Below are 22,723 nucleotides of genomic sequence, written 5' to 3'. Positions count from 1 at the left end.
AGGTTCCCAGATCCCACTTTTTATAAAGCAAATTCAAGAACAAGCATTCAGTAGTCATTAATTATTGCACATCTCACAGCAGTTTCTAATCTTTCCAACAGTGAACCAGGCCATTGTGTTTATGTAAAGAGGAATCCTACTTATCTGACCATAGCGTTCTCCTGGTGGAGACCGATGTGCTAGAAAGCCATCCACATTCTCTGATTGGTGCCTCCCTGAACTCACAGACAAAAGTCGGGGTAATGGTGAGGTTGAAAGTGTCCTGGGGTCATGGAGCAGGTTGAAACTAAATAGACTGCAGAATTACCAAGCCTCTAATGCTGACCTAATTGCCCCACGATTCCAGCCAAATGAACCAACTTGCCCACCTGCCTTAACAGACACAGAATACACCCAAATCTAACTAAAAACATGCAGATTAAGTGGGGTCCATGTAATTATAGTTATATTTAATGGTTCCCCTTACATTTCCTATTACTCATTAAATTCTTGTTATTTTTCCGACTTCCAGCACCAAAAAAATGTTTGTGCATATTTCTCCTTATAGATGTCAAATAAAATCTTAGAAGCAAATACTTGGCCACCACCACAGTGCTTCCAAGAACTCACTTCTCAGAAGCTCTTCTCATGTAAGTCATCGTAACTCTGTCAATGCAGCATACTCATTTCTTAAGGCATTTAATAATGAAAAGAGGAGAAAAAAAAAAGAAAAATATTGCTGGAAAACTGAAACCGAAAGGGTTGTGACAGCAAATAATCACTGGCTCCGTTTCTCTTTATTCCTTTTCTTTATTTTCTCTTTCTCCTTACTTTGACTTTATACAGGTTTGTCTTCTACCTCCAGACTCCACCCTATTTTTTTTTTTTTTTTTTAGACAGAGTCGAGTGCAGCGGTGCAATCTATGCTCACTGCAACCTCTGCCTCCCGGGTTCAAGCGATTCTCCAGCATCAGCCTCCGGAGCAGCTAGGACTAGAGGCGCAAGCTACCATGCCCAGTTAATTTTTGTATTTTTAGTAGAGATGGGGTTTCGCCAGGATGGTCTCAATCTGTTGACCTTTTGATCTGCCCGCCTGAGCCTCCCAAAGTACTGGGATTACAGGTGTGAGCCACCCTACCCAGCCCCACCCTATTTTTAAAACGTCTATGAACATCTTAAGTTAGACAGGAAGATGGGCCATGAAAGCATTTCCAGTCAACCAGAAAGAACCCAGGAGACAGCTAAGCAACCTAACTCTTCCCCACCCATTTTGTTAGTGAATTCAGTCACTAACAAAAGCAAGTTTCACCTGCCGTCTCCAAACTCACTTACTCTGGCATCCTCAGAACAAAAGCTCTGTCATAGAGCCACCTTAGGGGCCTGCTCCATATCAGATGTTACCAAAGGCTCTTTAAAATGAGGATACTACCTGAGCTTTTGAGTGCACGAAAGTGATAAAAGTGTATTCTCTCTTTCCTCCGCTACTAACCTTCTTAAAACAGTGATTAACTTTCATGTCTTCCGCTTCTCCCTTTACTTCGTCCGTTGTCCGCTGCAATTTTTTCCCACACTCTATGCCTTATCTCCACTCTAATAATGAAACTATTCTTTCTATAGTCACCATTACCCCTCAGATCAAGAAAACTGTTGGGGTCCTCTTAATCCCTGTGTATCTTTCTCTTTGAAACAAACTACAGTGGGGCCCCCTTTGATTTTCTGCACTGTTGAACCTTGGTTTCTGGGCCACCTCGCTGTCCAAGATGACCTCGCATTGGCTGGACTGCTCTTTCCTTGTCTCCTTAGCTAGCCTGCACTTCCTCCTCTCTCCTGCTCCCATCCCTCATGGAGTGTTCCAGAGAACTCACTTTTAGATGTTCTTCCCAATCTCTGCTCTCCCGCTGGAAGCCTCATCTGTCCTGCCCTCAAAGCTTAAATTTCCTCTTTCACTCATGACTCTCTGACATGTCCTCTCTGTCTGCCAACCTTTTGAGATGATATCTGTCTTTCGAGGTTCATTACCATGCCACTTTCTCCATGAAATGCTTTATTATTGGCTCCTCCCTAGCACCAAGAAAGCACTGTGGGATGGGTGGTATACAGTGTGGGTTCACGTCCTGGCTTTACTTACCAGATGTGCTGCTTTATGACACTGTTTTGCTTTCTGTGAAATGGGAATAATTATATAATTATATCTTTTACTTTTTTTTTTTGAGACAGTCTTGCTCTGCCACGCAGACTGGAGTTCAGTGGCACAATCTCGGCTCACTGCAACCTCCACCTCCCAGGTTCAAGCAATTCTCCTGCCTCAGCCTCCAAAGTAGCTGGAACTACATGCACTAACCACCACATTCAACTAATTTTTTTTTATTTTTACTAGAGACGGGATTTCGCCATGTTGCCAGGCTGGTTTTGAACTTCTGAGCTCAGGCAATCCTCCTGCCTTGGCCTCTCAAAGTGCTGGGATTACAGACATGAGTCACCACGCCTGGTGGTGGGAATGATTATATCTTCAAACAGGGTTGTTACGAAGGGCAAACAAGATTTTGTCTGAAGAGTACAATTTCTTACTTATTTATGCTTAAGTGATAGCACTTGCCACATTTTATCCTGGATTTGTGCACATCTTTGCGTATGTGAGCTGCATGCCAACTTAATTAAGGGCAGTCATTTGTTTCCATGTTCATCTTAGTATCCCTGTAGCTCCTAAGACAGCGTTGTGTTTCACTTGTGAAACTCTAAATAAATTTGGTTAAATCAAATTAACCCTAGAATAGTATATCTAAAGAGATAATTTTCTCTCTCCATGGAAACCATCTTCCAAGAATTTTAAACTTTAATAAGCTGACCTGTAAACAGGGTGAGAGGAGATTAAATAGAATTTGGTAAAATCCTCCTGATGTTCTTGAAACCGTCCTCATATTCCATTGTAATTGTTCTGTGCTGGGGACCAAAATTCATTAGTAACCAAACTGATCTAATCTCCTGGAGGCTACAAATGAAACGGGATGGTTAATTTGTTATTTGGTGTCCAACCTCCAGTATTGGTGGCTCTCCAGAAAGAATGAAATCAAAATGCTTAAGAATTTCCAAAACCAAAAAGTTCACCTATGTAGTCTTAAAAAATAATTCCTAAAAGGTGATTCTTTTGAACTCTTTCCCTCAGTAGCAACTTCTTTGTGTTTTTATTTCTAAAGACACATTCATTTCTTTTTCTAGACAGAAGGCTTAAAAAAAAAAAGAACTAATATGAGACCTTATTTTTTTAATGGCAAAAGGTACTGCCTGCCATAACACAGCCCATTCAGAACTCTAAGGTCATTGCTGTGTTAAAAAAAAATTATAAATTGCAAAATCTGGCCTAAAAACTCTTCCTCCTCATGGCTATTCATCACTCTCTAAAACACTATTATCTTTTTTATAAATTACCGTTGCCTTTGATATTAATGTCACCTTTTCCTATGTTGAGGCTTCTTTTATATAGACATTTTCAAATTATAATATTTACCAATCCATTGTCTTCCATTCTGACTAATAAAACATATCTACCTGGTTATAGACCTAATTCCAATTGAGATAACACATTTTGCTGTGTATAGTAAACTCTTCAGTATTTTGAGTTATTTAGAGGTACCAGTTGCATCTAAAACTATAATATTTAGAAACCAACCCATTAAGTGTGGGGTGTCCTGGATTTCTCATCTCTCTTTCATTAGGGAGAGAATTTAACAGCTCCTTAAATGGCATAAGGGTGACAATTAAACGATCTAGTTGAAGCATCTCTGATACAATAGTAGCAAACGAAACTCAAATATTTCATACTAGCTGCAAGTGGAATCTTTTTTCACCTGAAGAGAGTCAGCAGGTGTACATTTCCCTTTGAGTTAAACTTGTGAAGCTCTGATATGCCCTGAGAGAATGGGTAAACTGACCCTGTGCCATCTCAACTGATTTGCATTTTTTCCATTTCAAAGTTCATTTGCATATCTTTATGAACATTCCTCAGAATGTTTCATACTTTCTTAGGCTGGGTTTTAGAACTGTCATAGAGCTTCAAATCCCCCACATATTGATGGTATGAGATGTTCATCCTCCAGTTTTATCTTCATGCTTTTTGTTTTCAAGCTCAACAGATTGCAAATAAAATTTCAGTGTCCTAGATGAACCCCAAAGCTCTCTACTTTGAAACTATGGCTCTCCATCCTATGCTCTTTTGGCCACATGTTAATGACATTTCATGAAGTCATTGTGATTTGTAAAAATCCCAACTTTCAGGAATCCAAAAGAGAAACATACTTAATCTTTGGTAGATTTTTCAGTGGAGTGATTGAAGTAATAGATCTCTTCAGGTGTAGGAGAAGATTTAGTTCCCGTAGCTTTCTTGCATCCAGATTTGCTATGATGAAACACAAATGCCAGAGTAAGGGTTAGGAGCCTATTTTTACTGGGATACTTAGCTGCTTACAATCGGCTCTTGCTTCTTAGATGTGAGAGTTCATACTTGCCAAGAGAAGGCTTGAGCAAGGACATCACATAATGCTTGGCAGGCCTAAACTGTACTCCCTTCTGCTGCAAGACAGCCCCAGAACACTGAAGTTAGAACTGCAACATCAACACACCTTTAATTCAAGGATATCAATTTAGGCATTAGAAGATATTTTCACATTCTAGCGGCAAAACAACCGTGAGGTGAAAGGTAAAATCTGAATAAAGTTGGTAGAATAAAATGTAGACGACACGCATGATTAGCTGGGAACAGAACTGAGGTGGCTGAATATTTCATCAATTTAAAGATGCCTATGTTTTCACATCTTAACATCTAATTGGAAGCTGAAGATAGGCTTGGTTTTGCAGGTCTGTCTAAAAGGTCAGAGCACCTAACTGTACCAAAGAGGGCTAACCAGAACGGAGTCAGCCAACACGTTTATCTCATTCGCCAACTCCAGTCAAGAGGTAGGGGCTGCCTGGGTCACTGAAAGTATTGAAAATTATTCCAAGGCTGCATCTCAGTGACACAGAATGCTGTTCCTTTGAGAAAACTGCCATGACTGATAAGTGATGTCTGCTGGAGAACGTGGAGTATCCATGGATTGCCATGAATTTGCCATCCTTTGCGTAGGCTGTCGTAATTAGATGGCACAACCTCAGGTATACAAACTCTCCCCAGAGGTAAACAACTTGATTTGCCTTCAAGATGAAAATCTGGTTATATAATCTACTCATAAAATTAATAACCATTATTTTAAAAAGGGGAGACTGTCAGCTCACAGGAAATGCCTCGTTAAAGATCAAGGGACAACTTTTCCTCCCATATTACTCTCTCTGTCTTATTATCTTAGAGGATGCCTTGAGAAGATCTAAAAGGAGAGGAAAGACTAGTTCTTCCTACAGGATATCTAGGGAGACAGATACAGTTTTGCAAACAGGCTATGATATCCAAGAGTATATGCATGCAAAAGCATATTTGACAGTGGATGTGTACAAGTTCTTTATCTAAGCCCTACGAAGTCCAGTAAATGAATGAATATAGAGTCGTATAACAAGTCATAGAGGAGGACTGTTTCACCTACATTAGTAATCTTATTAAAATATCCATCAGTTTTAATTTTACTCCAGTTAGAGACGGTAAAAGCTCTGGTCTTATACACATCTCTTGTATTTCATCTATAGCGAGAAGAAGGAACACTTCATTATTCATTGGCAATTATCGAATCATTTGTTTAAATAGCATTTTTCCACTTTTAGTTCCCCATCTTCTTACATAAGGATGATATTCCCTAAGAACAGAATTTAGTGATAAATGCTTCTAAGGAAGCCACAGAGCCCCTGGAGCTCATTAATCCTGCAACCTTCTGTGAGCTGCTGGCCTGAAATGGTTAGAGTTCATTTGAAACCGGACTGAATTTCAAAGCAAAGGGCTCTGAGGTGGCAAACAGCTCATTAATTCAGAGCGTAATTCAGTGACAGAAGAATTGTTTTAAATGCACAATCTAAAACTATTTAAATTCACATTATAATTATAAGCAAAAACTATGCACTTCAAAATTGAAATCCGGATATGTAATCTACCGATAAAACTAATGAACATTTTTTTTTTTAAAGAGGGGACTGTCATCTTACCAAGAAATGGTAATCATCCTACTTTTTGAAGTGTGCCTCATTTGCATCACAAACATTATTATGAAAATTCAACATTATGCTTCTGTGTATTGCATTGTACTGCTCTGCTGAACATCAAAAAAAAAAAAAAACAGGCACTTCCTCAAAGTGAATAAAAATGGAATCAAAAATCATGATCAAAGATAACTTCAATTCCTTGTTAATTTTACCTTAATTCCACTCCTGGGACACGAAGAGTTCTTCATACACTTTCTTTCCTGTAACAAATTCTCGAGCAAACTTATGGTCCCTAACTAGATTCCCAAATGAAATAAATGCATAAATAAACATCAGTCCAATTTACATAGCCTCTACCATAAATATGGCAGCACGTTCCTAAACTCATTAGAGTTCACTGTGAGAAAAACTCATTACACTCCCATTAGAATATGAGAATTAACTTTTAAAAATTAATATTACAGAAGTTTTACTCTTTTTTTTAAGTAACCAATAATAAAAGATTCACTAGTATGTTTTGTTTTTTCTTCTCTCTAAAGATGAAAACATAGTTGTTTCTTTCTGTGATATTCATGGTGAAAAATCACAGACACTGTCTAAAACATCTACGTGTACATCAGTTTCTTTATTTTCTATAAGCTAAAAGCATAATTTTCATAAAAACTGAAATAAGAAAATCAAGCATGGAAAATTTTAATTATTTTTGTTAATTATTTTAGCTGAGGAATATGCCAAATGGCAATGAACATTTTTATAACTGAAATAAAATTTAATTAAAACCTAAAGTGTTTAATAATTACATATGAAAAGGTGATGTGCATTTTCTCCCAAAAAAGTGCACCTCATATAAGTCTACCTCATATAATGAAATATATATTTAGATTTTCTAAAAATGTTCCAGCCTGACCAACATGGTGAAACCCTATCTCTACTAAAAATACAAAAAAATTAGCCGGGCTTGGTAGTGGGCAACTGTAATGCCAGCTACTCAAAAGGCTGAGGCATGAGAATCACTTGAACCCAGGAGGTGGAGGTTGCAGTGAGCTGAGACCACCACTGCACTCCATGCCCAGGTGATAGTGCGAGACTTCGTCACAAAAAAAAAACACAAAAAACAAAAACAACAAAAAAAGATTGACATTTTAATGCCATTTTTCTTAAACAGATGGTCTCTAACCAAATATTTGTAATTAAGAGTCTAATAATGTTATTTTATATTTTTGACTACACCAAAAATGCTTGGTGGCACTTGCTAGATGAAATAAATATTGGCCATAGAACATTTAGATATATTTAAAAAAACACTCAAGTGTGGATTTGGCTTAGATGCAAAACAACAAAAACTGTTTCAGTGATAAGTACTGACGTGAAATTCTCAGGTTCTTGGTCAATTACATAGTGCCAAGTGTTTCTGTTATTATTATTCCTGAAAAATGCTGTTTGGGGGAAGGCATATTTTTAATAGCCCGCAAGTCAGCCAAATCTGACTGGTCATGACTCATTTCTATAGCCAACCTCTGTACTTCCTCTGACAGACCAAATTATTAAATTCAGCTTGGGGAAGGTATGGGCACTCCTCTTGGTTGAAGCAATGCTGTACTTTTTACTCGTGCTGAGTAAATAGCCTCAAGTCAAACTACTTGCCCTGACTAATGATCAAACATATCCAGGAATTCCGTACAAGAAATGCATTCTTCTTTCCTTTGAAGTGCATTGCTGGGACAGCAATTGGGTTTGCTGGAGATTTTCCTTAGAACTGCAAAAGAATTTCTTGGCTAAGCATATAATCAAGCTACAGATTTTCTTTTTTAATTATTAAATATCTGCTTGTGAGAGAGTGGACACTGAATAAACATGAACCTCAAAAGAGTGTCAGAATGATACACTACTGTCTCTTTGCTGAGCAAGAAATTCTCAGTAATACTAGGTTAAAAAATTCCATCGGAAGAATATATCACTGTGAAACATTTTCTTCAGTCATATAACCCTCTTTAAAAATACAATTGTACCTCCAATATGGTAATATCATTATAACTAGGCTGTCAGGAATATACAAAGATGAATTTGACATAGAACCTGTCCTCAAAGAACTTACAAACCAGCAGGTTAGATATTATATAATTTTTAAAATTATATAATATACAATACACAAAATATATATAATACATATAATATTATATAATACACAATATATAATATACAAAAAAATCATACAGTCAGGATGTGACATGGTTATAAAATAAATGTCACAAGGTGTCACATGAGAGAGAAAAAGGTTGTTTTTGGTGGGAGTGGTTAGCAGAGGCTGTCCTATGGCCATTACCAATACGTGAGCTAGATATTCAAGGATGGATGAGATTTCAACTACTAAATTGTGGCTGGGAAGGCATTTAAGGCCATGGACAAAGGCAGAGACACAGGCTGTATAGAAGGAATAGAGAATAGCTCAGTGTGATGGCAATATTAGGAAAAGAAGAAGGGAGCTAAGTTTAAGAAGGCAAACAGGGCTAGAATGTGGAGAGCTTGAATGCATACATCAATCATAGAAAATCTATAGGGAAGTTTCTTCTGCTTCTGTTAAAATTCCAGAAAGAATATTCTACTGTTCCTTCTGACAGTTAGTTGTCTTGGATTGATTTATAGTAAGCATAAGGACTGGTTTGCATAGGACGCTAAGTTTATGCCTTTCTTCTTGAGAGAAAGTACCCCTTTTGTCTTAAAGTATCTCAGTTTGTACTAAAGTAGGAAAAAGAAAACAAGAAGCAGTGTTTAGGTTTAGGTAGTCAGGGGACAGTTAGTGTTGTGAAGAGATGCCCTCCTATCAGCTTTTTAACTTTTATTTATTTATTTTTTGAGGCAGAGTCTTGCTCTGTCACCAAGGCTGGAGTGCAGTGGTACGATCTTGGCTCACTGCAACATCCATCTCCTGGTTTCAAGTGATTCTCCTGCCTCAGCTTCCCAAGTAGCTGGGATTACAGGTGTCTGCCACTATGCTTGGCTAGGTTTTTTTTTTTTTTTTTTTGGATTTTTAGTAGAGATGAGGCTTCACCATGTTAGCCAGGCTGGTCTCGAACTCCTGATCTCAAGTGATCCACCCTCCTTGGCCTCCCAAAGTACTGGGACTATCAACTTTTTGAACCAGTACTTTGTCGCCCAGATTACTGGAATTTGGGGGAAAAAAATAAGTTATCCTTCCGTAAAGAGAATATGGAATTTTGAGATCCTCAGGCTATGGGAGGAGAGACATTTTTAGCTCTTAGCACAAGAAAAATTTACAATCAATGTGAGTGAATCATGAGGTGGAAAGCCAGGATAGTGTCAGATATGCACTGAAATGTCTACGTAAGAGAAGAAGCATAAGAGGCACAGTGAACTAATGGAGACAGGATAGCCTGGTGATGGTGGAAGTGGTGGTAATGGCAGACCATGGGGGCGTAGGGTTTGAAAACGACTTGGCAAGTTGAAAGCATCAGAACATAGGGCCATAAGGTAAGGCTGAAAGAGAAATAACTACAGAATAGAAAAGAAGTCATATAGACAAGAATATACATTAAAAATCCAGTCTCATGGCAAAGGAGTTAACAAGAGTGGGCAAATAGAAGCCAGTTTGGGCCAAATGTAAGAAATGAAGTTAGTATCTCTTTGAAGCATGCCCAAGATAACAGAAGTTCTCAGAAAGAAAACTCAAAAAGAAAGGAGGTAAACAAATGCAAAACAGTGTTTACCTGTTGCCTTTATGGAAAAATAAAAATAAATTTGTGAACAAATCTAAACTCCTGTAGCATACTTGGAGGCTGCATCGAGTTCAGTGTTCAGTACCTCAACAGGACAGATTTGATTTACCTGTCTTGCTCACCTATTAGAAAATTAAAACTATATCTAACCCATGTGTATGCATTCTCTTAGTAAAATTTATTTTGAGCATATCTCAATATATGTATTTTGTATTCATCAATTATATTCATATACTACTGTATAGGTAAAGTGTATATATATATATATATATATTATAAAGTATACACAAACTTGAAAATTTCGAAGGACAAGAAAAATAAAGTTATAGAAAAGCTCTAATATTTCCTTCAGAGGCCACTAAGTTAGATAATGGCTTTCTTTCCTAGCCCCAGCCATAACACAAAGAGCCTAGATGTTATAGTTTGAAGGCAGCAAAATAAATAAAAAATAAATAAGTGAAAGTTGATGAACATAAAATGAGATGATCGGATAGTTGTTTTATAAAAATTAAGCCAGGGAATAAGATCTGGGGATGGTGGAAGGGAAGCTAAGACTAGCAGACCAGAAGCTGGAGAGAGCGCCCCATTGACAGCCACGGTATGAAATGATAAAGGCCTGAATTTTTGTTAATGTTATAAATGAAGACAGAGGGGCACATACACTCTGGCATTTGAACCTTATGGAAAACAACTATGAAAGTGTACTCTTGTGAAGACAGGAAATAAAGCCCAAGTTCAACCGCAGACATGTCTCCTGGAAATGACTCATCTTTTCTGAGTTCATCTACTTTTCTGACTCAATGTTTGAACTCAAAGTCTTGCTTTACTGAAGACTCCAGTGTAGTTCGATGGCATTTCAGGTGCTACTGATTTCCTACACCTGAGTAAAAAAAATTAACCCAAACCCATCTAATTGTACAGATAGAAAAAGATCAGTGTTGAAAGCCAAAGAATGTAAAAAATGTCTCAACAATTGTAGGGTATCAGTTTCTACTTTAAATGTACACAAATATCTGCTTTGAGTCTAAAAATCTATCTACCAGTGTCCTCTCTAGAGCTATTATATCTGCCTTAGTAATAAAACATTACAAAGCCTAATAACATAGACTTTATATTTCCCCAGCCATACTATAAACAGAACAGAAAACATCACTAAAAATAATTTTTAATAAAGACAGGTCTCAATTTTCAGAAAATACCTCTACATGTGAGTGTTTCAGTGAAATACTCAAGACTAAAGATTATTGCTCTGGAGAGATTTCAAAAAAAAAAAAAAATATTACTATGATTTGAATGTCCCCTCCAAAATTCATGTTGAAATTTTTTTTTTTTTTTTTTTTTTTTTGAGACAGAGTCTCACTCGTCACCCAGGCTGGATGCAGTGGTGCAATCTCAGCTCACTACAGCCTCTGCCTCCAGGGTTCAGGTGATTCTCCTGCCTCAGCCTTCAGAGTAACTGGGATTACAGACACCCACCACCATGCCCGACTAATTTTTGTATTTTTTAGTAGAGACAAGCTTTCACCATGTTGGCCAGGATGGTCTCAATCTCCTGACCTTGTGATCCACCCACCGTGGCTTCCCAAAGTGCTGGGATTACGGGCCTGAGCCACCGTGCCTGGCCTCATGTTGAAATTTAATTGCCAATTGTGACCTTATTGACAGATGGGACCTCTGAGAGGTGACTGGTTCAGGGAGCAGCATTCTCCTACATGGACGAGGGCTGTTATCATGCAAGTGGGTTTGTTGTTTCAGAAGTGGGATAGTTATAAAAGAAGGGAGTTAGGCCACATTTCCTCTCTCTAGAGAATGGTCTTGCCATGTGATGCTTTCCATTAAGCTATGATGCAGCAAGGAGGCACTCACCAGATGCAGCGCCTTAATTTTGGACTTTCCAGACTCTAGACTTGTGAACAAACAAACAACAACAACAAACTCTTTGCTTTGTAAGTTCCTTAGTCGGTGGTATTCTGTTAGACAGCAGCAGAAAATGGACTAAGACTGGTACTTATACAAAAATCAGTGAGAATGTCTTAATGTCTAAATGGGGTGGGAAAGGGGGAATGACATGGTCTCTACTCTATAGTAATCTACCCAAAAGAAAAGTCTGAAAACCAATCTTAGTATAAGTAATACCAAGGTCACAGAATATTTCTTTATTACCCAAAAGATGCAATTCCTTTCATGGTATATTACTACCTTATAAACGACAAGTAATAAAACAAAACTCAAGTTTACTTCAAATAATGTCATTTTTTGCTTTCATTTACAACATTGTATTGCAGTAACTGCCTTGATGAAGGATGTTAAAGATGAAATTCAATAGAACAGCAAGACACTTCTATCTGATCACCTACAAAAGCCGCATTGTAGTGTCATTCAAATATATTGTATGTGGCAAGAGATGCCTTTCTATATTCTTTTTCTCCTGAGAACATCTACTTAAAAGGTAATCTCAGGTACTCTCCAATACTAAGCTAAGGTTTTGAAAGTTAGGGGAAATATTTCAAAGATCCATTACTTCTTTATCTTTTCCATGGCAGTAAAGATGGTGGGGTTTCCCCTTGTCCTTCACATCAGTGGAAAGTTTCTATTAGAACAAATTACAAAGTAATTAGTTCATTCACTCAATCTACATTAATGAGGAATTTTTCCAATCAAAACCTCTTATGTGATTGTCAGAAAGTCTCAAAGGAATGCCTACTTAATTTCTTTTCTTCATCGTTTTATCTATGTGATAAAGTTATTGTATAGAACATCAGTCATTTAACTGATAACCAAGTTCTCTATTTTCACAATTGTTTAAATGCACAGAGATATCAATGGGAATATTTCTAGTATTAGTCAAAAAACTAGAGTATAAGTGATAAATAAAATTTAACATTAAAATATGTTAATTTTTTTTAAACTCTTAGAGTTAATTTTGACCTAAAATTTACAAATGCTTTTTTTTTTAAAATAATAGCACTAATTTCATTTCATGCAGTAAAAGTTAAATATCATTATGGAACATCTGATGAAGACAAATCACTCTGGCTTATCTCAGAGTGCAGTGTCCTCACACTAGCCCCTCACTCTTTAAGTCACATTCAATTTTTCATCCTGAAACCTGTAAGAATCATGATAAAATATTATAGGAGAACACTATGATGAGTTTTCAGATAAGAGCAAAGAGTAAAGTGAAAAAGACTTCTTGTGTTCCTGAAATGACCTTTCCTTGAAAGAACCTGTCAACCTTTTCGATGATAGAACATCAATATATTTTTTTTAGAACATCAATAGTTTTAGGGCCAGTTTAACTTAACCTTCCTCTTTTTCTTTTAGTTCTAATGTATGTTTTCCTGGATGATAAGAGTACTGATTATAGTCTTCCCAAGTCTCTCTGGACACAAATGGAAAACCCTCCAAGAACAGCAGGAGGCCAGGTATGGGGGCTCATGCCTGTAATCCCATAACTTTGAGAGGCTGAGGTGAAAAGACTGTTTGACTCCAAGAGTCAAAATCCAGCCTGGGCAATGTGGCAAGACCTTGTCTCTACTGATAAAAAATAACAACAGAAAATTACTTTAAGGCTTGGTCACTTTACTCTTTCAGGCAGCCAGCTTTGAAATGTAAATTCTGGCCAGGCGCAGTGTCTCACACTTGTAACCCCAGCACTTTGATAGGCCGAGGTGGACAAATCACTAGAGTCCAGGAGTTCAAGACCAGCCAGGCCAACATGGTGAAATCCTGTCTCTACTAAAAATATAAAAATTAGCTAGGCTAGACATCTGCAGTCCCAGCTACTCAGGAGGCTTAGGTAGGAGAATTGCTTGAATCTGGGAGGCAGAGGTTGCAGTGAGCGGAGATCACTCCATTGCACTCCAGCCTGGGCAACAGGGTCGAAACTCCATCTCAAAAAAAAAAAGGACATGGAGATTCTAAAAGATGTTTTTTATATACTAGTGGCAAATAGAGGGATGAGTAACAAACATCCCTGAGAAGAAAAGACGGAAAAAGTATTTTTACCATTTTCACTACTCCTTTCAATTCGAGAAAATAGAGAACAAAAGAAGTATAGTAGTTGGGAGATTAAGCAGTAGAACATTCAGAATTTCCTGTAAAACCTAATCTCAATTTTAGAAAATTTCTGCTTATACCTATAATAAGAATTCGGCAGTGGTGGTGAAATGGGTGGTGGTGGGGGCTTTCTCCTTTCTAATATCCAAAAATTAGCTGTCCTCTTGCAAATATGAGTTTTACCCAAATACTGGCCATCTGATGAGTGTCCACCAGTAGCATTTTAGATGGACAATGCCTCTAAATCACTGTCAATTCTGGGGACATACTCAGAGATCACTATAAGAGACTGGAGCAAAAATTACTTAGGGACCAATCTTGAGCCTCACCACGGCATGATAAACATTATTTTATGGGAAATGGGAAATCTCAAGTGACTCAGTCCATATAACTTGCATGTGTGTGTCAACTATAGATGAGCCAAGAGCCATTACAAAGATCATGTCGCTTTGTCTTACACGCTGCTATTCCAAAGGCAATGTAATTCAAGACCAAAGCTGGTTTTCCAATGTCCACAAAGTACTCAGTTTAAATCAAATTCTTTCACGGGATCTCTCATTCCATCAGACTTGTGTTTTAAAGTATTAAGAAGCTAAAAGGAGTTCAAAATCACAAAGGGAAACTCAAATCAATCTACAACAAATCACCTAACAGGTGCCCTGGAAGAAATTTTATTGCTACTGACATTGGCCACTTACTTACCACTGATGCTATCTTCTTTGTGAATAATATGCACTTCTCCCCCTCACAGCTTGGAGTCACATGGTAGAAAACATAGCCCAAACAACCCCTACAGTGCTTCAATGATAAATGCCTTGAAATGACTAAATGTTCCCAAGGTCATTAGGCCAAGAGATGGGTTCTTCTGTTTCAAGATAGCTTTCCTCCTGACCCATAGCATATGGCTTCTATTACTGGCAGACCATGACCACAGAGACATTCCAAATCCCTGTGAAAAATGTGATTCTATGTCTCCTGCTCAGTTGTGTATCATAGAGGATAGTTGAAGTTCTGGGACGCGAAGGGGAGGGGGCAAAGGGTGGGAGTAGGGATTCAATCTATGCCATCACTTTATATGAAATGACTAAGTTTGTAATAGAAACCTTCTCATTTCTGGTTTCTCTCTTTTATCTTACAAACCACTTAATGCTCATAAGGGACAGTGAACACACTTCAGTGTATCATGTTTAAGCTCTCCAAAGATGTGAAACAGCTTTATCAAGGGTGACGGCTCTGCCATTTGCTAATCTGCTTTTCAAAATTTATTTTTTTTAAAGAGATAAAAGTAAATTTACGCTATTTAATCTGCATTAACACAGCAAACAATATTCTATCTGTGGTGATTAAGAAATGTTTATGAAGTTATTTTGAATTGATGTTTACTTGTAGGTATTACAGTTGCCTCAGAACATTAATAATGAGGACAAGAATTAGTCAACTAACACAAGATATTCCACAAGGCACCCTTAATCCACTCAGATTAGTCTGACTTTCAATATGAACATAATCATGTTCTGCCTTATTAGATTTCACAAATGACGTTTTCTCAGTTTTTAATATAACATAAAATGTAGAACCATTGTCTGGTCTTGTAAAAGAATTTTATACAATTAATTATGAGTTTCTAGCACATTCTAATTTTATAGTAGCTGATTTGCAACATCTTTCTGGGCACTGAATTTAATGGTTCCTGGCTAAAGAGATGGGCAAAAAGATTACACACCCACATACACTTACATACACTTACACACCATAAACAAATGACTCAAGGTATTTGCTTTACAACAAATTCACATGAAGGAAAAAAAAGCTTTGAACAATTCTCCTTGTTTTACACGTGTTAACTATTTTTGTCCCAATAATATGGAGTTAGCACATTTTCAGTTTGTTCTTTTCATTTGTCTCCTTGTGTCTTGTTTTGTTTTTCAGCTGTGCCTCATAATAGTTGTCATTTCTCTCAGGGGGAATGTGGAATGTTTCATTAAAAAAAAAATTCTAACCCCACCCTACAGAGCCTTGCATGTATCCAGATAGAAGTATTTTAGTATATGCAAAACACTAATCAAATTAAATTTCCTGGTTGGGCATGATATAGGTAGAGTCATTGGTATCTTGTTTCCTATGTAAAACAGGAGAATTTATCATAGTAAGATAGGTGTTGCTCGTTAGTTGGAAAACATTATTGAAAAGGATTATTTTGTCGAGTTGGCTGGTTAGTAACATTAAATATGGTCACTCTTATCTCAAGCAGCCTTTTGTAGTACCATCTCAGACACCTGATTTTGAGAATTATGAAGTCAGGAGATTTTAAGACGCAGTAGTTCCAAGGCCAGAAATTTACAAAGAAATGCAATTACTGGGAGAAAACACATTATCAAGGCTTTGTTACATATCCATTCATACACCAATTGGTTAAATAACAGAACACTCAAATGTTGAGTTGTGTTTGTTTTCAAGGATGCATTCAGATGTGATTACCCTCACTGGGGGCTCCTATAAACATCTAAATTTTTTTCATTACTACAACAAGACTGTTTATTTAACAATTTCCTGCCTGTTAGATGATCAAAAATGTTCCAATGATAAGTCTGTCTTTATAAAGAGATTCACTCACCGCCTTTTCTATGGTCTTTGCAAAGACAAAGTTCATTTCAGAAATTGATGTCTTTTTCTAGATATTATGCATATGTAATAAACATTCTCACTTTAGTCTTTAGGAATCCAAATTTTCTTGAGGAGAGAGACAGGCTCAGGAATGAAGAGGAGAGAAACATTCATATTCAAGATTCTTTAATTTACAGATCAATGCATCATATCTTTCTAGTTAATTACAAGAGTTCTACTTCCTCTTATCATTTTGAAAAACTTATGAACTCTCTAAGCAAAGGTGCTTTCTATACAATCTGCCTTCATTATTTCACCAAATATTTCTTGAATTATCTAATATTTGTTATCAATTGGCATAAAGATATGCTTTTGGAGTCATAAAATTTTCAAATCCTGTGCATGTTTCTGCCACACTGATTCATTCAGGTAAGTATTCTGTTTAACTGTCTATCATTACAAAAATTTAGGATATAGCTCTGAAAGTCTGATTTCCTGTTAACAAGCCTCTATGGATCTCGTACCCATAAATTAATCCTCAAGATGAGAGCAAGCGGAAGAATTTATATAGTCATTTCCATCTTCTAGAATTTGATTGACTAGTATGGGCAACCTATGGATAACATTCATAATTTTAGACATTTCAGTTCTATTCCTACAGTGTCTGTGCCATTTCAGATTGGAGGATTCCTGTTTTAAAGACAGACATCATATGCAGAATGCTTCATTAACCTTGATTCTCTTTGGGGCTTCTGTGTGGATCCCTTTTGTCTTTGCCTCTTTTGAAGTACAACCAGCAGGTCCATTCCCAGCATTCCTCCCTGAGTTTCCCTGAGGTTAGCTTCTGCTAGTGATGGATAAAACTGGGGCACTGGAATTTTAACAAATTTGTGCTATAGGACACCAGTCACTTCAGGTGCTTCAATACAAACTAGTCCCAGATCAAATGATTTTGGGAAGCTCTGCATACATTAGTCCCCCTTGGGTACTACAGTATAACAGCAAACTGAAAGCCTCCTTTGCAGTAGAAGTAAAATAACCTGTTTAACCCACTCTTTTCCAAATTTTTGTTGAGTAGGGACCCCTCAGTTTTTCTGTGTATTTATTAGTTTTGGGGTTTTGTGGGGTTTTTTTTTTTTGGTTGGTTATTATTGTCTAATACCTACAAACAATCTACTCTTAGGGAAATTCTGTGACCATTTAAGGATTTAAACCTGTTTCGCAAAAATAGGAATCAAAAGGACACAGTAAAATCTTTCACTGCAGGTTGTTATTTGACATAACATTTTCTACTATGTCTATAACGTACTTGCCTGACTTTTGTGTATAAGCTACATTCGAAAGATGGAGGTAAGAAAATGCCACTTAGCCCTAATGGATACTAAGACCATATGAGTGATGGGACCTAACACACCACCTGGCATCTACTAAGAAATCTGTAATAAATATCAAAATGGAATTGAAATGGCCACTGGTTTCTTAAGGTCCAGTTTCTAAAAGAATGGTGAAATGCCCTGTTCCAGAGCAGTGGTGGTAGAAACTGCTTTGGTCCAGTATCTGAGCAAGTGATGATGGATTCAAAGATACATTGACCTCGAGTAATTACAATTAGGTTGAGTCAGTCCCACAGGGACTATGCTCCTTGGGTCGTTCCCCCTCTACTTGCCCTTACCCTCACTCAGACTTTAAGAGCTCGGATTTCTGGAGCTTTCTCCCTAGTAGACCAAGGACTGAATGTCCTGACTTAATATCAGTTTCCCATTGGTTGAGCCTAGGTGATGACTAACAGATTTCCATGAGGCCAACTTTCCTCTAAATAAGGTACTTCAGTTGGCCTGTCTCAGACCTTATTGACTCTCTGATACATTAAATAGAATTTTGGACTCCATATGAACTGGCATTAACTGATATTTCATATGTTCTTTCATTTCTGAATAGAACACCTACTTCATATATATCTTCATGTATCCTCCCTCCTTCCTCCTCTGATTCCTGAACCAGTCCAGGGAGAACGGTCTGAAGTTCAAAGGTTGACTTTCCCCCCATGTATCCAAGTAATAAATAAAAAGTAACAATAGGAGAAACAGCAGTGCCAGAAATTGCATAGTTTTGGAAAAAAGTTTATAGGGGACTTTACATGCATACAACAGCAAAAACTAAACTAAAAATATGTTCCATTTAGTTGTATTAAACCACAGCAAGAGGAGAGTAAGCTTTGATGAATCAATCTCTTTTTCAATCATTCACTCACTCAAACATACATACATACATATGTCCATAGAGAGTTTATATATATAGTCTCTACATATATAGTCAATCTATATCTACTATACATATACATATGTACATATACACACATATATAAATATATACATACACATATTCTCATAGACATGGAACTAGTCAATGAACAGAGAGGAATACTTTAAAACATACTTTGAATCAGTACCTAACATCTATTACCCTAATCACACTGAGTTCTAACAATGGCTAATACAACTTGAAAGATGAAATAGAATAAAGTAATTGCAACCAGCAACTGTGGTGGTTCACAGGTAGATATATTGTAGTGCCCACTGTAGGTTTTACAAATTTAAAAATTCCCTAATACATTTTGAACTATCTTCTTAAGATTTTAAAATGCATACACAAATATATAGAATGAAGCAACTTAGAAACGTGATTGCTAACATACTGGTCCCTTCCAATTTTAACTATTCATTTCCACTGAGTCTGCAGTGACTGGGACCACTGATTCATGCCACTATGAATCAATCTTTCGCTATCATTGCAGACATCAAATATATTTTACATGACTAAATTAATTCATGACAAGGCCCAATTAGGCCTCCCTACCGGCTATAAAAACTGTTTTCTGGAAAGTTGTTTAAACTAAACATTTTCTATCAATTCGCTTCTATTTCCTGTGTTTTCCCTGAAGTTTGATTGTTAATCCTAAAAAAAAAAAACCTCACACTAGCGGCAAGGGTAAAGGTCACAAATTGGCATTTCTTCTTAAAATATATCCATTTAAATGCAAATTTTGGCCTTTATTTCTAACATCTAAACAGTTATTTCATAGAAATGCAAAAAGCAAGAGTAAATTTTGTTTTAACATCTACATAGCAACACTCTCATATATTATTTCGCTTCATTTATCTATATAAACTCTACATTTTTTACAGCTTGACGGCTATGTTTAGGGATAAGCAAGATTTTCTCAGAAAATGTAATGGGTAAAAATTTAAATATCCATAGAATAGTTTAAATCTAACTTTAAGAAAATAGAGCCTCATCGTTTTCACAGTTTGAATCACTAGAGTGCCACATTTTTTATTATAGTATTTTTATTTAGCTTATGCAATTTACAAAGCGTGGCATTCATTAGTGACAAATAAGTTGAAATAGTCTTTATGATGGTTGAAACCAATTCAAATGCACTTCTATGAAAATAAAAATGTAAGGCAGGTGCCATTTTCCACTTGCATTTCAAAATATAATAACTGAAAACACAGAAAATACTACTTACTAATGAGGTGACCGTTTTGTCCTAGTGTCTAAATTAGAGTTAAATCGAAATAATTAAAGTTTTAAAAGAGAAAAAAAAGCTATTTAGAAAACATTAAAAGTTTCAAAGCATTAAATTAACTGGAAACTTCAGGATTATTACCAGAATTACATTTCTTAGGATGTGAACTTTGATACTTCAGAATCATAAAAACAGATTTAAATGTACCAAACTGTCACTTTTTCAATGCCTCACAAGGCAGCATAACAGAGGCATTTTGTGCCTCCTGTGTATCCTCTCCGCCTGCAATTTCCTCTGCAGCTGTCAGGGACAGTTTTCCTGCATCAAGGCAATGTCTCCTCTCAAGGACTTTGATTCTCTCAACTTATCTTCCTCAGGGATTTCTCCCAAGTCATGGCAGCTATCTTAGCCCTGGGCAGGGCAGGTTGGAAGTATGAGGGAGTTAACACCCACACCCCCAAAAGCCCCACATATGGAACGAGAGCTGGTGATAAACGCCTGAACTTCCTGTCCTTTAGACCTGTGCTGTACAATCCAGCAGTCATTAACTATATATGGCTATTTACACTTACATTAACTAACATTAACTAATGCTAACAATGTACTCCCTCAAGCACACTAGTCATATTTCAGATGCCAAATAGCTAGATGTGGCTATTATAGAAGACAGTGTGGATACACAATGTTTCCATCATTACAAAAAGTTCTATTGAACAGTGTGACTTAGATGGGCTGGTTTGAGGTTACATTTACTACATGATTCTTCAGAGGGTTCCCTGCAGGACTGTACCTCAGCTGCCCACAGTGGTAACCCCTAAACAGCACATCCTTCACTGGGTTTACCCCTGTTCCTAGCTTACCCTCTACTTCACTTCTACTTCCTAGGCTCGCGAGTCAAATAAACTGCTTGCACTCAAGGTCTTACCTCAGGCTTTGCTCTGTGGGGAAATTGAAACTAAGAGAAGTAGCATCTCAACATTTTTGACAATGTTTAACTGAGATGCAAACAGGAAAAAGATAATTATAACAATTAAATTATATGTATTTACAATCTCCTGGGGATGCCTCCTGACTGTCTTGGGCTCCCTTGAGACTAGTGGGGGAACCCAAAGAGGTCTAACTCCAGAAAGCCTTGAAAACAAATGTGGCTCTTTCTGAGGGTCCCTCTAGGAGGCAGCACTGAGGGGGCTGCATCATAATAAAACATGTGCACCTAGTTTTCCACTAACTAACATTCCATACCTTAGCACACCTGCTCTTCTCCCCTTCTCTGTAACTCCCGCCTTCCCGTCCCTCTCATTCTTCAACCATCCTTACTTCCAAAACACAATACTTTCACCTGACTGGTTAGCTTGACACTGCCCTGTTTCCTCCTTAGCCTGATCAATTCAGTGAAGACCAAATAGTTAAAGAACTCACAAAGACATGAAGTTGAGGTTCAGGAGGGTAGGAACTATATCGCTGCTTCTTTCGGTCGCAACACTAGTCTCAAGGGGACCCAATATAGTCAGGATGCATCCCGAAGAATACAACAATCGCGAAACGTGAACCTTACATGAGCACCATAGTGCCATGCACTACTGAGCACAAAAGCAGAAACAAAAACGATGGCAAACTCAAAAACTCAGCAGGACAGCATGCACCAAGTATCTCGTGTTGTTGCTCTTTTTTTTTTTTTTTTTTTTGAGATGGAGTTTTGCTCTTGTTACCCAGGCTGGAGTGCAATGGCACGATCTCGGCTCACCACAACCTCCACCTCCTGGGTTCAGGCAATTCTCCTGCCTCAGTCTCCTGAGTAGCTGGGATTACAGGCGTGTGCCACCATGCCAAGCTAATTTTTTGTATTTTTGTAGAGACGGGGTTTCACCATGTTGACCAGGATGGTCTCGATCTCTTGACCTCATGATCCACCCGCCTCAGCCTCCCAAAGTGCTGGGATTACAGGCGTGAGCCACCGCGCCCGGCCTGTTGCTCTTATTTTAATGGGAGGGTTAAGGTAGGCAGGAGGATTGGGGAGTAACTGACAAAAAGCAAACCTTACAGGGATATTCCAAAAGGATACCCGCAAAGAACTTTTACCTAAACATTTTTTCCTAAAAGTCTGTGATTATGCCTCTAAACAGTCATGCTGATAAAACTGAAAATATTCCCAAATGGTAAACGCATACATTCACTCACTCACAAAGGCAGGGCAGATATACATGTGTCAGCCACTGCACCACAGGTAGGAAGCCAGAGTAATTAACTTATTCATCAAATATATATTAGATATATATCATACATTAGGCCTTATGGTAGGTGGTGAGGTGACAGCAGTGGCCAGTTCCTCCCAGTAATGAATTGTAACACTTGGGTAAACCGAGGTGAGCAAAGTGAGGCTCCCAACAGAGCAGCACAGGTAGGTAGGTAGGCTTACAAACCGCCATCCAGAGTGAAATGTGCAGATAAAGCAACCAACACGGACAGATTTCATGGTGCATAAAGAGAAAACTATTTGAACTAGGTACAAGGAAGGCCAGTTAAGATTCTTTTTTAAATATGTTTTTAAGGATAAATTTATGACTTACTAGGGCATTTTCTAGCCAGCAAAGCACAGACAGCCTAGTATTGTGGGTTTGTCTTAATAAAATAAATATTTTTGGCTGGTCCAATTATGGTAAATTGCTGTTTCTCAAATGCCTGAATACAAATGGTTTTATCATGT

General features: G+C 37.5%; 1 protein-coding gene across 9 annotated transcripts in view; it reads right to left on the bottom strand.

Annotated features, from left to right (window-relative positions):
- The window catches only part of MACROD2 (mono-ADP ribosylhydrolase 2), a 2,068,485-nt gene that overhangs the window by 1,190,733 nt on the left and 855,029 nt on the right, over positions 1-22,723 (bottom strand). Inside the window, exon 1 of one of the 9 annotated variants that reach the window (XM_078371390.1) lies at positions 1-22,723. This exon is cut by the window's left edge and continues 6,167 nt beyond it; it is cut by the window's right edge and continues 20,867 nt beyond it. The exons of the other annotated variants lie outside the window; for them this stretch is intronic. The gene's annotated coding sequence lies outside the window, so the exon portion shown is untranslated. 9 annotated transcript variants of the gene reach the window in all.

The sequence above is a fragment of the Callithrix jacchus genome, chromosome 5 (genome assembly GCF_049354715.1).
Source record: "Callithrix jacchus isolate 240 chromosome 5, calJac240_pri, whole genome shotgun sequence".
Taxonomy (NCBI): domain Eukaryota; kingdom Metazoa; phylum Chordata; class Mammalia; order Primates; family Cebidae; genus Callithrix; species Callithrix jacchus.
The sequence above is the reverse complement of the archived record's forward strand: the minus strand, read 5'-3'. Positions and strand labels throughout refer to the sequence as shown.